Source organism: Thalia democratica, unplaced genomic scaffold (assembly GCF_965202585.1).
Source record: "Thalia democratica unplaced genomic scaffold, ktThaDemo2.hap1.1 HAP1_SCAFFOLD_1324, whole genome shotgun sequence".
Taxonomy (NCBI): Eukaryota; Metazoa; Chordata; class Thaliacea; order Salpida; family Salpidae; genus Thalia; species Thalia democratica.
The window spans coordinates 1-12500 of record NW_028140205.1 but is presented as its reverse complement, the minus strand read 5'-3'; the positions used below and the strand labels follow the sequence as shown (position 1 = coordinate 12500).

The window sequence follows — 12500 nt, the reverse complement described above, 5'->3', positions numbered from 1 at the left end:
ATTTTCCAAAAAAATAAAAAGTCGAAATTCGAAAAAAGAAGAAAAGTGGTCCTTTTCTAGGAGTTTTTTATTCCCAAAAAATGGGTTGATGTCCCCGTAACCCCTAAAAAAAGGGGGTCGAAATAACATTTTTTCATCATGCTTCAAATGGGCTGAAAAATTTTTTACGGGGTCTCTGGACCAAACAAAAACGATCTGTCGAGTCAGAATTCCGAAAATCGAAAATTCCCGAAATTTCTGTACTTAAAAGGCGGGGCGCCCACTATCGACAAAAGTGTGCCAAAACCCACAAACGTTGTGTTACGCGCGCTAAGATAAACACAAGCCTGATTGCTGAAAATGTATTCTATTTGAATAAGGTAAGTATCAACATCAAGGAAGCAATTCCTTTATTATAAACTCATACTCTGATATGCGCTAATATTGCTCGTGAATTGTTATTTAGTTTAAAAATATAATTTATATTACTTTTATTTTATTTTAATTCTATATAATAACTATTTTATATTTTTATTAAAAATTTTCTTGTTCAGTTTCTAAGCAACCACAGTTACGTTTATATGTTTAATTCTATTGTATTCTATATTTATCGATAATTTAATAAATGTTTTAAAAGACTATTCTGGTTTTCCACGCTCTCTTCAAAAATGTGAGTTCTTTTAATTCTTCCACTTAATTATTCATTTTAAAGTAAAACAACTAGTTATACATATTATTATATTATAATGTATGTGTATTAGATACTATTATTTTATAACATAAACATAGATGAGTTATTAAATTAAACGTCAAATATTTTATTACCTAAAATTAAGTTAATCGTAAAATCTGATGTAGTATGAGATATTCTTTAGAAACTAACTATAAATATTCTTGAAGTAAAACAAAACCATCTATAAATAGAACAATGAGAAATAGTAAAACAAACTAAACACAACATGTTTATTTTAACATTGTTTTTTATTTAGTTTAATCACTTAATAAACTTTACTTCTAATCATAGTATTTAATATAGAATATAGTTAACAATCTTTTAAACAAAGTCTTAAATAAAGTTACAGGGAGTAATTGTAATTAAAACACCAAAAAAAAAGGTTTTAATAAAAAAAATACTTACATCAAGTTAAAATTTTATAAGGATTAATTTTAAAATATCAAATTGATTGTAAATCAAGTGCAAATAGGTTTTTTAAACAAACCGAAGGGTTTATAAAGGCTTGTAAACGCTTTCAAACGCCTACGACCATACCACACTGAGCACACCCCATCTCGTCCGATCTGGGAAGTTAAGCAGTGTCGGGCGTGGTTAGTACTTAGATGGGTGACCGCTTGGGAATACCACGTGCCGTAGGCTTTTGCTTTTTGAATTCATCTTTTTTGTACTATTTTTCTTTCTGACCTATTTATACTTATTACTCGTTTATTTACATTTCTTTAACGCTTAAAAGAAAAGTAAATTCTAGTTATTAGCAAATAAAAACGTAAGCCAATCAGATAACGTTATTTGCTGTTTAAACCAATTAGAGCGCTAAAAAAGTGGTTTGACCAGTTTGAGATATCGAAAAAATAATGGCACCATCTTGTAGAGTACAATTTTCTGAGTTAAAATTAATACAATTAGTCTTTTATACTAAAACTTAAAAGTTTTTTTGTCCAAAAACAAATAAAAGCGTGGCTACTTGAAAAATCAAACGAAAATAAATTTTGCACTTTTGTATTGTGAGTCATAATAAGTTATTTACTGTTACCAACAGATACTAGCAAAAGCTTTTTAAAGTTTTGTATTAACTTAATGTATTTGTAATTACTTTTACTTAATAGAAACTATTGAATTACGTTTACTTAGTTTACTTTTGTATGTGTATTAAATATATAGCAATTTTGCTTGAACTTAAATAAAGATTATTAAACTATTAAAAGAAAACTATCAAAGTTTACTAACTCAAAAGCTAAATCTTAGTTATATTGTTATAAACATTTATGTTGTAATTTACTAATAACTAAATGAGTTTATTTCAAACAAAAAGAATTAAATAATGTTATGTTATGTCAAGCCTACTATATGAGGTATATAGGTATATAAGGTATACAAGCTTATGTTTGAAAGTTATAATAATTAAAATAAAAATAAATATTTAGTTGGTAAAATTTGTATTTAATATGCTTTGAAATTAGAGTTAGTATAGATGTTTTTTTTTAAATATAATAAATATAAGTATTTAGTTACTAATAATAAACTAAAATACCAATTTTGTAGTTATTACAAAAAAAAAAACTTATCTTACTTAAAGTTCACTGTAATTGAAACATTATACAAAAGCTTTATAATTATAAGCTTTGAATAATTCTATTTGAATAAATAATAGATTCATAACTATATTCATGTTTGCATATTTAAATTATAAAAAGTTAGTGTTTTGTGTATTGACTTTATGATTATTTTATTTTAGTAACTGTTAGTTTTATACTTTAATAAAAGAAATATGGTTAACAAGTAAGTTAAAAATGAAAGAAGCATAAAAAAACACACTAATTAACTGCTTATTCAATAGTTTGATTATTTAATTATTTTTCTGTTATATAGTTTAATCGTATTGTATAAAAAATACAGAGGTTTAAAGTAAGTTTGAATAAAAATAAAACAAAACATATAATATAAGCATTAGTTAAAATACATAGTTTTTTTTTCTAAAAAAATTTAATTCTTTAATAATAAGTAGTAATTTAAATAAAAAATAATACAAGTAAAGTTATACAATATATATACTATAGTTTGTCAAACTAGGCAAACACTACTAGGCAAAAAACAAACTAGGCAAAAAACCTACAAAGTAGGCCACCACTACAATCCTATGTTCCAACTGGAAATTCAATGAGATCGTTACTGTACTTGTGATGAACGTTGATAATCCCCAAGATTGTAAGTCGAAGGCCTTACCCAACCTAACCAGCGCACTGGTTTTCTTACAACTGAATTAATCAACATTTATTATTGAATATAATCATTATTGATAGATAGAGGAATGTTGACAATCAACAACAGATTGTAGGTCAAAGGCATTACTCGACCCAAGTACCCACAACCTAGATTGAACAACATTTATTAGATAGATTTGTTTAATGATAGATAGAGGAATATTGTCAATCCACAACAGATTGTAAGTCAAAGGCATTACTCGACCCAAGTACCCACAACCTAGATTGAACAACATTTGTTAGATAGATTAGTTAGATAGATAAATAGTACAGTATAATCTCAAAGAATTTGAAGCCCGAACATTGAACGATAGTGGTGTTTCGTGACGACTAGCGGGATTCGATCTTACAACCTTCTGCTTATGAGTCAGCTGATAAGACCACTGACCCACCGCGCCACGACAAAGATAAAGAAATATTTTGCTATATAAATAGGTTGATTTTTATAATTTTGTTATACAGTGTCAATTACAGTGAACTTCAAGTAAGATATACAACAGTATATATATTTCCGAGTCTGACTTTGAGTACTTTTTATATATTATTAACAAGATTTTTTAGGAGTAATATCTGTTTAGTTCTTTAATATATCTTTAAAATAATAATATTTTTTAAGGTGTTTAAAACTTTTAGAAGCTGTATGTAATGTCTTTTAGTTTAATAGTTCTTTTAAATTAGTAAAAAAAATAAACATGGTTGAGTTATCAAATTAAACAAAATAGAACGTCAAGTATTTAATTACTAAAATTAATTTAATTTAAAAAAAATCTCAGGTAATCTAAAATGTCAGGAATTATTTAAAAATAAATATAAATTTAAAACTTATTATATTGAAAAGATTGATGAATAATACTCTTGAATGTATGCAATGTTTGTATTTGTAATGCAATAACATAAATGGATAGATCAATGACAAATTGTAAACATATTGTATTATTTTATTTTACGATTTTATTTTATTTATTTAATAATTCAATAAACTTTACTTCTACTTTTCCTGGTCTTAGGTAATTTATAGATAACAATTATTTAAACAAACACTTTTGTACAGTTACAATACAGTTTTAGTACAGTTTGGGAGTAACTGTTGATTAAAAAAACAAAAAAAAAGTTAATTCAGGTTAAAATTTTATAAGGAATAATTTTAAAATATCAAATTGATTGTAAATCAAGTGCAAATAGGTTTTTTAAATAAACCGAAGGGTTTATAAAGGCTTGTAAACGCCTTCAAACGCCTACGACCATACCACACTGAGTACACCCCATCTCGTCCGATCTGGGAAGTTAAGCAGTGTCGGGCGTGGTTAGTACTTAGATGGGTGACCGCTTGGGAATACCACGTGCCGTAGGCCTTTGCTTTTTGAATTCATCTTTTTTGTACTATTTTTCTTTCTGACCTATTTATACTTATTACTCGTTTATTTACATTTCTTTAACGCTTAAAAGAAAAGAAAATTCTAGTTATTAGCAAACAAAAACCTTAGCCAATCAGATAACGTTATTTGCTGTTTGCTTATTTGCTGTTTAAACCAATTAGAGCGCTAAAAAAGTGGTTTGACCAGTTTGAGATATCGAAAAAATAATGGCACCATCTTGTAGAGTACAATTTTCTGAGTTAAAATTAATACAACTAGTCTTTTATACTAAAACTTTAAAGTCTTTTTGTCCAAAAACAAATAAAAGCGTGGCTACTTGAAAAATCAAACGAAAATAAATTTTGCACTTTTGTATTGTGAGTCATAATAAGTTATTTACTGTTACCAACAGATACTAGCAAAAGCTTTTTAAAGTTTTGTATTAACTTAATGTATTTGTACTTAGTTTAAATTAATAGAGTTTATTTGGTTTACTTTATTATGTGTATTGAATGTGCTAGTATCTAAAAATAAATACAACTAAAACAAAACAAACAAGGAGAGTACTTGAATAGAACCAACACAATTTACAGACCAGTTGTGTACTAAATTTAAAGAAATTCTGAATAGTGAATATGCAATTATTATTATAAGTTCAAAGTTCACTTTAATTTAAATTAATGTATTTTGTAAATTGGTTTTATTTAATACGATAGTAGTGAATTACTTTATTTAATTTACTTTAGTATGTGTTGTATAACTTTATTTAAACCAGAAGCAAAACGGGATTATACTTTCAATAAACTACACAATTTACAGACCAGTTGTGTACTAAATAAAAAGCTATTGTGAATGGTGAATATGCAATTATTATTATAAGTTTATAAGTTCACAGTTTACAAAAGCTTTAGAATTTAGTTACTATTTTGTTCATATTTGCATATCTAATTTATGAAAAGTTAGTGTTATGTGTATTGGCTTTTTAATTTCTTTATTTGTAGAACTGTTAGTTTTATATTCTAAAGAAACATTTTTAAATAAATATGTTTAACAAGTAACTTAAAAATGGAAGAAATATATTGTATATATTGAACTATTTATATTTATTCTAGCTATTTGCTTAGTGTATTTATTAATGTGATTATTTTATTTTGTTGTTTGTCTTATAGTTTAATCGTATTGTGTTGAAATATATATATAACAAATACAGAGGTTTAAAGTAAGTTTAAATGAAAATAAAATAAGACATATAGTTGAAATATAAGTTTAAAAAAATAGTTTTTTTTTTTTTTTTTTTCTTTGTTTGTTTGATTGTTTGTTTATTATATAATCGCGACGTGTCATTTTATTACTTTTAAGCATACTAAATATAATAATAGGTATAGTTATAGGAAAAATTCAATTAGTTTCTAATGTAATAAAAAAGTTTATTTCCACAAATAAATAAATACCTGAAAAATCAAATGAAAAATAAATTTCGCACTCCTGTATTGTGAGTCATAATAGGTTATTTACTGTTACCAACAGATACTAGCGAAGGCTTTTTAAAGTTCTATGTTAATTCAATGTATTTGTACTTAGTTTTATTAAAATGACAGTATTGATGGTTACGTTTATTAAGTATGTTTATTTAACGTTATGTAACTCAAGTAAAACCAGAAGCAAATAAGGAGACTACTTTCAATAAACTACACAATTTACATACCAATTGTATACTAAACTTAAAGCTATTCTATTTTATTCTTGATAGTTATTTTAAAGTTATTAAATTATACAAATGTATTTTGTAAAGTAGTTTTATAAAGTTACTATAGTTTATTTAACTTACTATAGTATGTGTTATATAATTTTAATTAAACCAGAAGCAAAAAGGGAGACTACTTTAAATAAACTACACCATTTATTGTTATATATAACTCTAATAAAACCAGAAGCAAAAAGGGAGACTACTTTAAATGAACTACACAAATTAAAAATATATTATTATTTATAAATCAATCGTGTTGTGTTTCAAAATACATTTTTCAAATAATGTTTTACAAGTATTTATCAGTTATTTAGTTTTCTTTTTATAGTTTAGCCGTATTGTTTTATTTATTTGTTATTATTTTTATTTAATTGTTTGCTTATTATATTTATCGCCATGTGCTTAAAAAATAAAACAACTATAAAGGTTAAAAAAGTAAGTTTAAATAAAAATAAAATGAAACATACAAAATAAGCTTATGATTTTTTATTATTATTATTATTATTATTATTATTTTTATTTTATTGTTTGTTTATTATATCTATCGCCATGTGCTTAAAAAATAAAACAACTATAAAGGTTAAAAAAGTAAGTTTAAATAAAAATAAAATGAAACATACAAAATAAGCTTATGATTTTTTATTATTATTATTATTATTATTATTATTTTTATTTCATTGTTTGTTTATTATATCTATCGCGATGTGCTTAAAAAATAAAACAACTATAAAGGTTTAAAAAGTAAGTTTAAATAAAGATAAAATGAAACATATAAAATAAGCTTATGTTTGATTTTTTTATTTTACTTTTATTAAATTGTTTGCTTATTATATTTATCGCGATGTGCTTAAAAGAATAGAACAAATACAAAGGTTTAAATTGTAAGTTTTAAATAAAATAAAATGAAACATACAAAATAAGCTTATGATTTTTTATTATTATTATTATTATTATTATTATTATTTTTATTTCATTGTTTGTTTATTATATCTATCGCGATGTGCTTAAAAAATAAAACAACTATAAAGGTTTAAAAAGTAAGTTTAAATAAAGATAAAATGTAACATATAAAATAAGCTTATGTTTGATTTTTTTATTTTATTTTCATTTAATTGTTTGTTTATTATATTTATCGCAATCTGCTTAAAAAAATAAAACGAGTATTAAGGTTTGAAAAGTAAGTTTAAATAAAAATAAAATAAAAATATAAAATAAGCTTATGTTTTTTTTTTTTTTTTTTTTATTATTATTATTTTTATTCAATTTTTTGTTTATTATATTTATCGCAATGTGCTTAAAACGATAAAACAAATATAAAGATTTAAAAAGTACGCTTAAATAAAAAATAATACAAATAAAGTTTATTTATAATAAATATATATATATTTAAAACATTAAAAAAAGTAGTTTATACATATTTTTTTTTATTTATTTCTTTTAAACATATTAAATAAAGTATAAAAAAGTATTAAAACATTTAAACGTAGCATAAATAAGCTTAAAACATTAAAATAATCGAAAAGAAACAAAGAAATTGAAAAAAATCGGAAAAAATCGGCAAAAAAAAGTTCAACAGCAACATTTGAGCATCATACACGTATGCATTACTTTACACTAGTGAGAGAGACGTGTTTGTGCGTTCGGTCGACTTGACGAGAAAGCGGGCTTAAAGCATTACTGTTTAGCACCCGAGGCGCGGCTATTGCAGCGGCGGCGAACGTGCTATGTAAACGCATTGGAGCAGCGTATGAAAAACTACAAGCGTCCAGCGGCGGTAGGCTTATAGCTTTGCGAAGTCGTCGAGACGAGTAGCCGACGCAGGCAGGCACGGCTCGAGGCGGGTAACTGCAGCAGACAGATGGCGTGTTGCTGCTGACGAGTTAACCGGCAGAAGGCAAACGGTTGGTCGGGAGAAAGAACAGTCAGTTGTATAGCTGCATGCTGCAGTCGACGCGGGCTGGCGCTTTAAACAGCAAAAGGCCGGCGCCGACTTTCAGTAACGTTCGCAAGGCTTTTAAGCCGAGTGATAGAAAAGGTCTGTATTTATACAGTAAAAACGCTCAGTCGAGCAACGGGTTTAAACGCCCTCGGATAGTTATCTGGTTGATCCTGCCAGTAGTCATATGCTTGTCTCAAAGATTAAGCCATGCAAGTGTAAGTACGAGCTCACGTACAGTGAAACTGCGAATGGCTCATTAAATCAGTTATGGTTCATTTGATTGTACGCTTTTACATGGATAACTGTGGCAATTCTAGAGCTAATACATGCGTAAAGCGCCGAACTGACGTGAGGCGCGCATTTATCAGACCAAAACTAACCGGCTTTCGGGTCGTTACAATGGTGACTCTGGATAAGCTTGCGGATCGCACGGCCTAGTGCTGGCGACATCTCATTAAAGCAACTGCCCTATCAACTATCGTCGGTACGGTATCGGTACCGAGGTTGTAACGGGTGACGGAGAATCAGGGTTCGATTCCGGAGAGGGAGCCTGAGAAACGGCTACCACATCCAAGGAAGGCAGCAGGCGCGCAAATTACCCATTCCCGGCTCGGGGAGGTAGTGACGAAAAATAACAATGCAGACCTCGTACGAGGTCCTGCAATTGGAATGAGTACACTTTAAACTTTTTAACGAGTATCCATTGGAGGGCAAGTCTGGTGCCAGCAGCCGCGGTAATTCCAGCTCCAAAAGTGTATATTTAAGTTGTTGCGGTTGAAAAGCTCGTAGTTGGATATAGGGACGGCGAGGTTGGTCGGTCGAAAGGCTAGCACTGGCCTTGTTGTTCTTGTTGGTCGGTGCCTTCGCGGTGCTCTTAACTGAGTGTTGCGGTGGTCCGGCAAGTTTACCTTGAAAAAATTAGAGTGTTCAAAGCAGGCTTTACGCTTGTATAATGTTGCATGGAATAATGGAATAGGACCTCGGTTCTATTTTGTTGGTTTTCGGAGCACGAGGTAATGATTAATAGGAACGGACGGGGGCATCCGTACTGTGCCGTTAGAGGTGAAATTCTTGGATCGGCGCAAGACGAACGACTGCGAAAGCATTTGCCAAGAATGTTTTCTTTAATCAAGAGCGAAAGTCAGAGGTTCGAAGACGATCAGATACCGTCCTAGTTCTGACCTTAAACGATGCCGACTAGCGATCGGGCAGTGTCGAACTTAAGAACTGTCCGGCAGCTTCCGGGAAACCAAAGTCTTTGGGTTCCGGGGGAAGTATGGTTGCAAAGCTGAAACTTAAAGGAATTGACGGAAGGGCACCACCAGGAGTGGAGCCTGCGGCTTAATTTGACTCAACACGGGAAATCTCACCCGGCCCGGACACAGCGAGGATTGACAGATTGAGAGCTCTTTCTTGATTCTGTGGGTGGTGGTGCATGGCCGTTCTTAGTTGGTGGAGCGATTTGTCTGGTTAATTCCGATAACGAACGAGACTCTTACTTGCTAAATAGCTGCTCGACCCATTGGGTCGGAGACAACTTCTTAGAGGGACTAGTGGCGTTTAGCCACACGAGATTGAGCAATAACAGGTCTGTGATGCCCTTAGATGTTCGGGGCCGCACGCGCGCTACACTGACCGGATCATCGTGTGTTCCCTAGGCCGAAAGGTCCGGGTAATCCGTTGAACCCCGGTCGTGCTAGGGATAGGGACTTGCAATTGTTTCCCTTGAACGAGGAATTCCCAGTAAGCGCGAGTCATTAGCTTGCGTTGATTACGTCCCTGCCCTTTGTACACACCGCCCGTCGCTACTACCGATTGAATGGTTTAGTGAGGTCCTCCGATTGAGCCTGGTACGTGCGGCAACGCACTCGCCGGTGTTCGAAAAGACGATCGAACTTGATCATTTAGAGGAAGTAAAAGTCGTAACAAGGTTTCCGTAGGTGAACCTGCGGAAGGATCATTAACGAATCGAAATTTGATTTCAAGCGACGTCTCTTCTTCGAAGGGACCGAGCCCTGTAACTGTTATAGTTCGGTCGCGTTGCTTTCTGACAGCGGGAGTAATAATTCAGCACGCAAGTGCTGGCGCGGCCGCTTCTTTTTGAACACGATTTTTTGGTTGCATTGAGATTGATTAACACGAGAGATCTCTTAGCGGTGGATCACTCGGCTCGAGCGTCGATGAAGGACGGAGCTAGCTCCGAGAAGTAATGTGAATTGCAGGACACATTGAGCATCGATATTCTGAACGCGTATTGCGGCCTCGGGTAATCCTGGGGCCACGTCCGTCTCAGGGTCTTTAACACACCGATCCTTTCATTAGTTTGAAAGTGCCTGCGACTCGTTTCTTAATTAAGGAGCGTGTCGTCAAAGACAGCTGGTCTGGCGATTTCACAGCTGAAGCGTGAGCAGCCTGCTGGCCTCGGGTGAGGTAGCAACGACGGTAGGTGCTCGAGAATAAGTTAAGTGACTTCAAAAGGCCGACGTACAAAGCGCATGTACTTTTGTAGTACATCACTTTTGACCTGAGATCGGGCGGGACGACCCGCTGAACTTAAGCATATCACTAAGCGGAGGAAAAGAAACTAACAAGGATTCCCCTAGTAACGGCGAGTGAAGCGGGATAAGCCCAGCGCTAAATCCGAGCCTTTTTGGAGGGCGAGGAAATGTAGCGTATGGAATTCAGCATGCGGCGAACCAACGACTGCCCACGTTCTTCTGATCGAGGCCTTTTCCCAGAGCGGGTGTTAGGCCCTTGGCGGCGGTCGTAATTCGTCCTAGCGGTTTTCCCGGAGTCGGGTTGTTTGGAAATGCAGCCCTAAGCGGGTGGTAAACTCCATCTAAGGCTAAATACTGGCTCGAGACCGATAGCGAACAAGTACCGTGAGGGAAAGTTGAAAAGCACTTTGAAGAGAGAGTTAAAGAGTACGTGAAACCGCTTGGAGGCAAACGGAGGCGCCCATCGAGTCGCCGGACGTTTTCAGGCGCTGCGAGAGCTGTCCTACTGTTTGAGTGATCTTCGGAGACTCTTACGGTTGCGCTGGCGTCGCGGCGCTGCACTAGCGTTCGGCGAGGGCCGCGACCGGTTGCTGGGCTGACTTTGGTCGTTCGCAAGGTAGCTCTTCTTCGGAAGAGTGTTATAGGCGTTCGATTAGCTTCGGCTCGGCGACCGAGGAGAGATTCCGCGTCGGTCTTCGGACAGGCTGCGTGTTGATCGCTGGAATACGGCTTTGGAAACTGCTCGCAGTCTCTAGAGTTTGTACAAGGCCTTCTTCGCGTTAGCGCTCAGACGCCAGGGGTCTGCGGCTTAAGCTGGCCACGTCTCCGACCCGTCTTGAAACACGGACCAAGGAGTCTAACACGCGCGCGAGGTGTTGGGCAGTACGAAACCCGAAAGCACAGTGAAGGCAAACGAGGCGAGATCCTTTCATTAGGCGCATCGCCGGCCGATCCCATAGGCCGCGTCCTAGGGGTCGAGCAAGAGCGTGCTTGTTGGGACCCGAAAGATGGTGAACTATGCCTGAACAGGCTGAAGCCAGAGGAAACTCTGGTGGAGGGCCGTAGCGGTTCTGACGTGCAAATCGATCGTCGAATTTGGGCATAGGGGCGAAAGACTAATCGAACCATCTAGTAGCTGGTTCCTTCCGAAGTTTCCCTCAGGATAGCTGGCGCTTAGTCGCAGTTTTATCTGGTAAAGCGAATGATTAGAGGCCTTGGGGACGAAACGACCTCAACCTATTCTCAAACTTTAAATTGGTAAGAAGCCGGACTCACTCAATTGGAGTCTCGGCACGTGAATGCGAGTGCCAAGTGGGCCACTCTTGGTAAGCAGGACTGGCGATGCGGGATGAACCGAACGTTCGGTTAAGGCGTCCGATGCAGGGACGTTCATGAGAGACCACAAAAGGTGTTGGTTGATATAGACAGCAGGACGGTGGCCATGGAAGTCGGAAACCGCTAAGGAGTGTGTAACAACTCACCTGCCGAATCAATCAGCCCTGAAAATGGATGACGCTCGAACGTCGAGCCTATACCGAACCGTCGCGGCAGTACGGGCACACGGTGCGATAAGCCGCGACGAGTAGGAAGGCCGCGGCGGCCAGCGCAGAAGCTTTGGGCGTGAGCCCGAGTGGAGCGGCCGTCGGTGCAGATCTTGGTGGAAGTAGCAAATATTCAAACGAGAACTTTGAAGGCCGAAGTGGAGAAGGGTTCCATGTGAACAGCAGTTGAACATGGGTCAGTCGACCCTAAGGCATAGCCGAACGGCGTTCTGAAGCGGAGTGGTGCTCGCATTGCTCCCGTTGGCCGAAAGGGAATCTGGTTAACATTCCCGAACCTTGACACGGAGATAGGCGCCTCACGGTGCCAAGTGCGGTGACGCAAACGAACTCGGAGACGCTGGCGCGAGTCCCGGGAAGAGTTCTCTTTTCTTGGTAAGAGACAGTGACCCTGGAATCGGTTCGCCCGGAGATAGGGACCTAAGT

At 34.7% G+C, this 12500-nt stretch overlaps 4 non-coding genes and 1 pseudogene across 4 annotated transcripts; all 5 read left to right on the top strand.

Annotated features, from left to right (window-relative positions):
- Nucleotides 1-1235: 1235 nt before the first annotated feature.
- On the top strand, nucleotides 1236-1354 carry LOC145848307 (5S ribosomal RNA). The gene has a single exon (XR_014371873.1). It is a non-coding gene; the product is annotated as a 5S ribosomal RNA (ribosomal RNA).
- Nucleotides 1355-4209: 2855 nt separating this feature from the next.
- On the top strand, nucleotides 4210-4328 carry LOC145848295 (5S ribosomal RNA). Its single transcript, XR_014371863.1, has one exon. It is a non-coding gene; the product is annotated as a 5S ribosomal RNA (ribosomal RNA).
- Nucleotides 4329-8174: 3846 nt separating this feature from the next.
- Nucleotides 8175-9980, top strand: LOC145848302 (small subunit ribosomal RNA). Its single transcript, XR_014371870.1, has one exon. It is a non-coding gene; the product is annotated as a small subunit ribosomal RNA (ribosomal RNA).
- Nucleotides 9981-10162: 182 nt separating this feature from the next.
- On the top strand, nucleotides 10163-10315 carry LOC145848309 (5.8S ribosomal RNA). The gene has a single exon (XR_014371875.1). It is a non-coding gene; the product is annotated as a 5.8S ribosomal RNA (ribosomal RNA).
- A 222-nt stretch (nucleotides 10316-10537) lies between these two features.
- LOC145848306 (large subunit ribosomal RNA) lies at nucleotides 10538-12500 on the top strand (annotated as a pseudogene; the record flags this gene model as incomplete).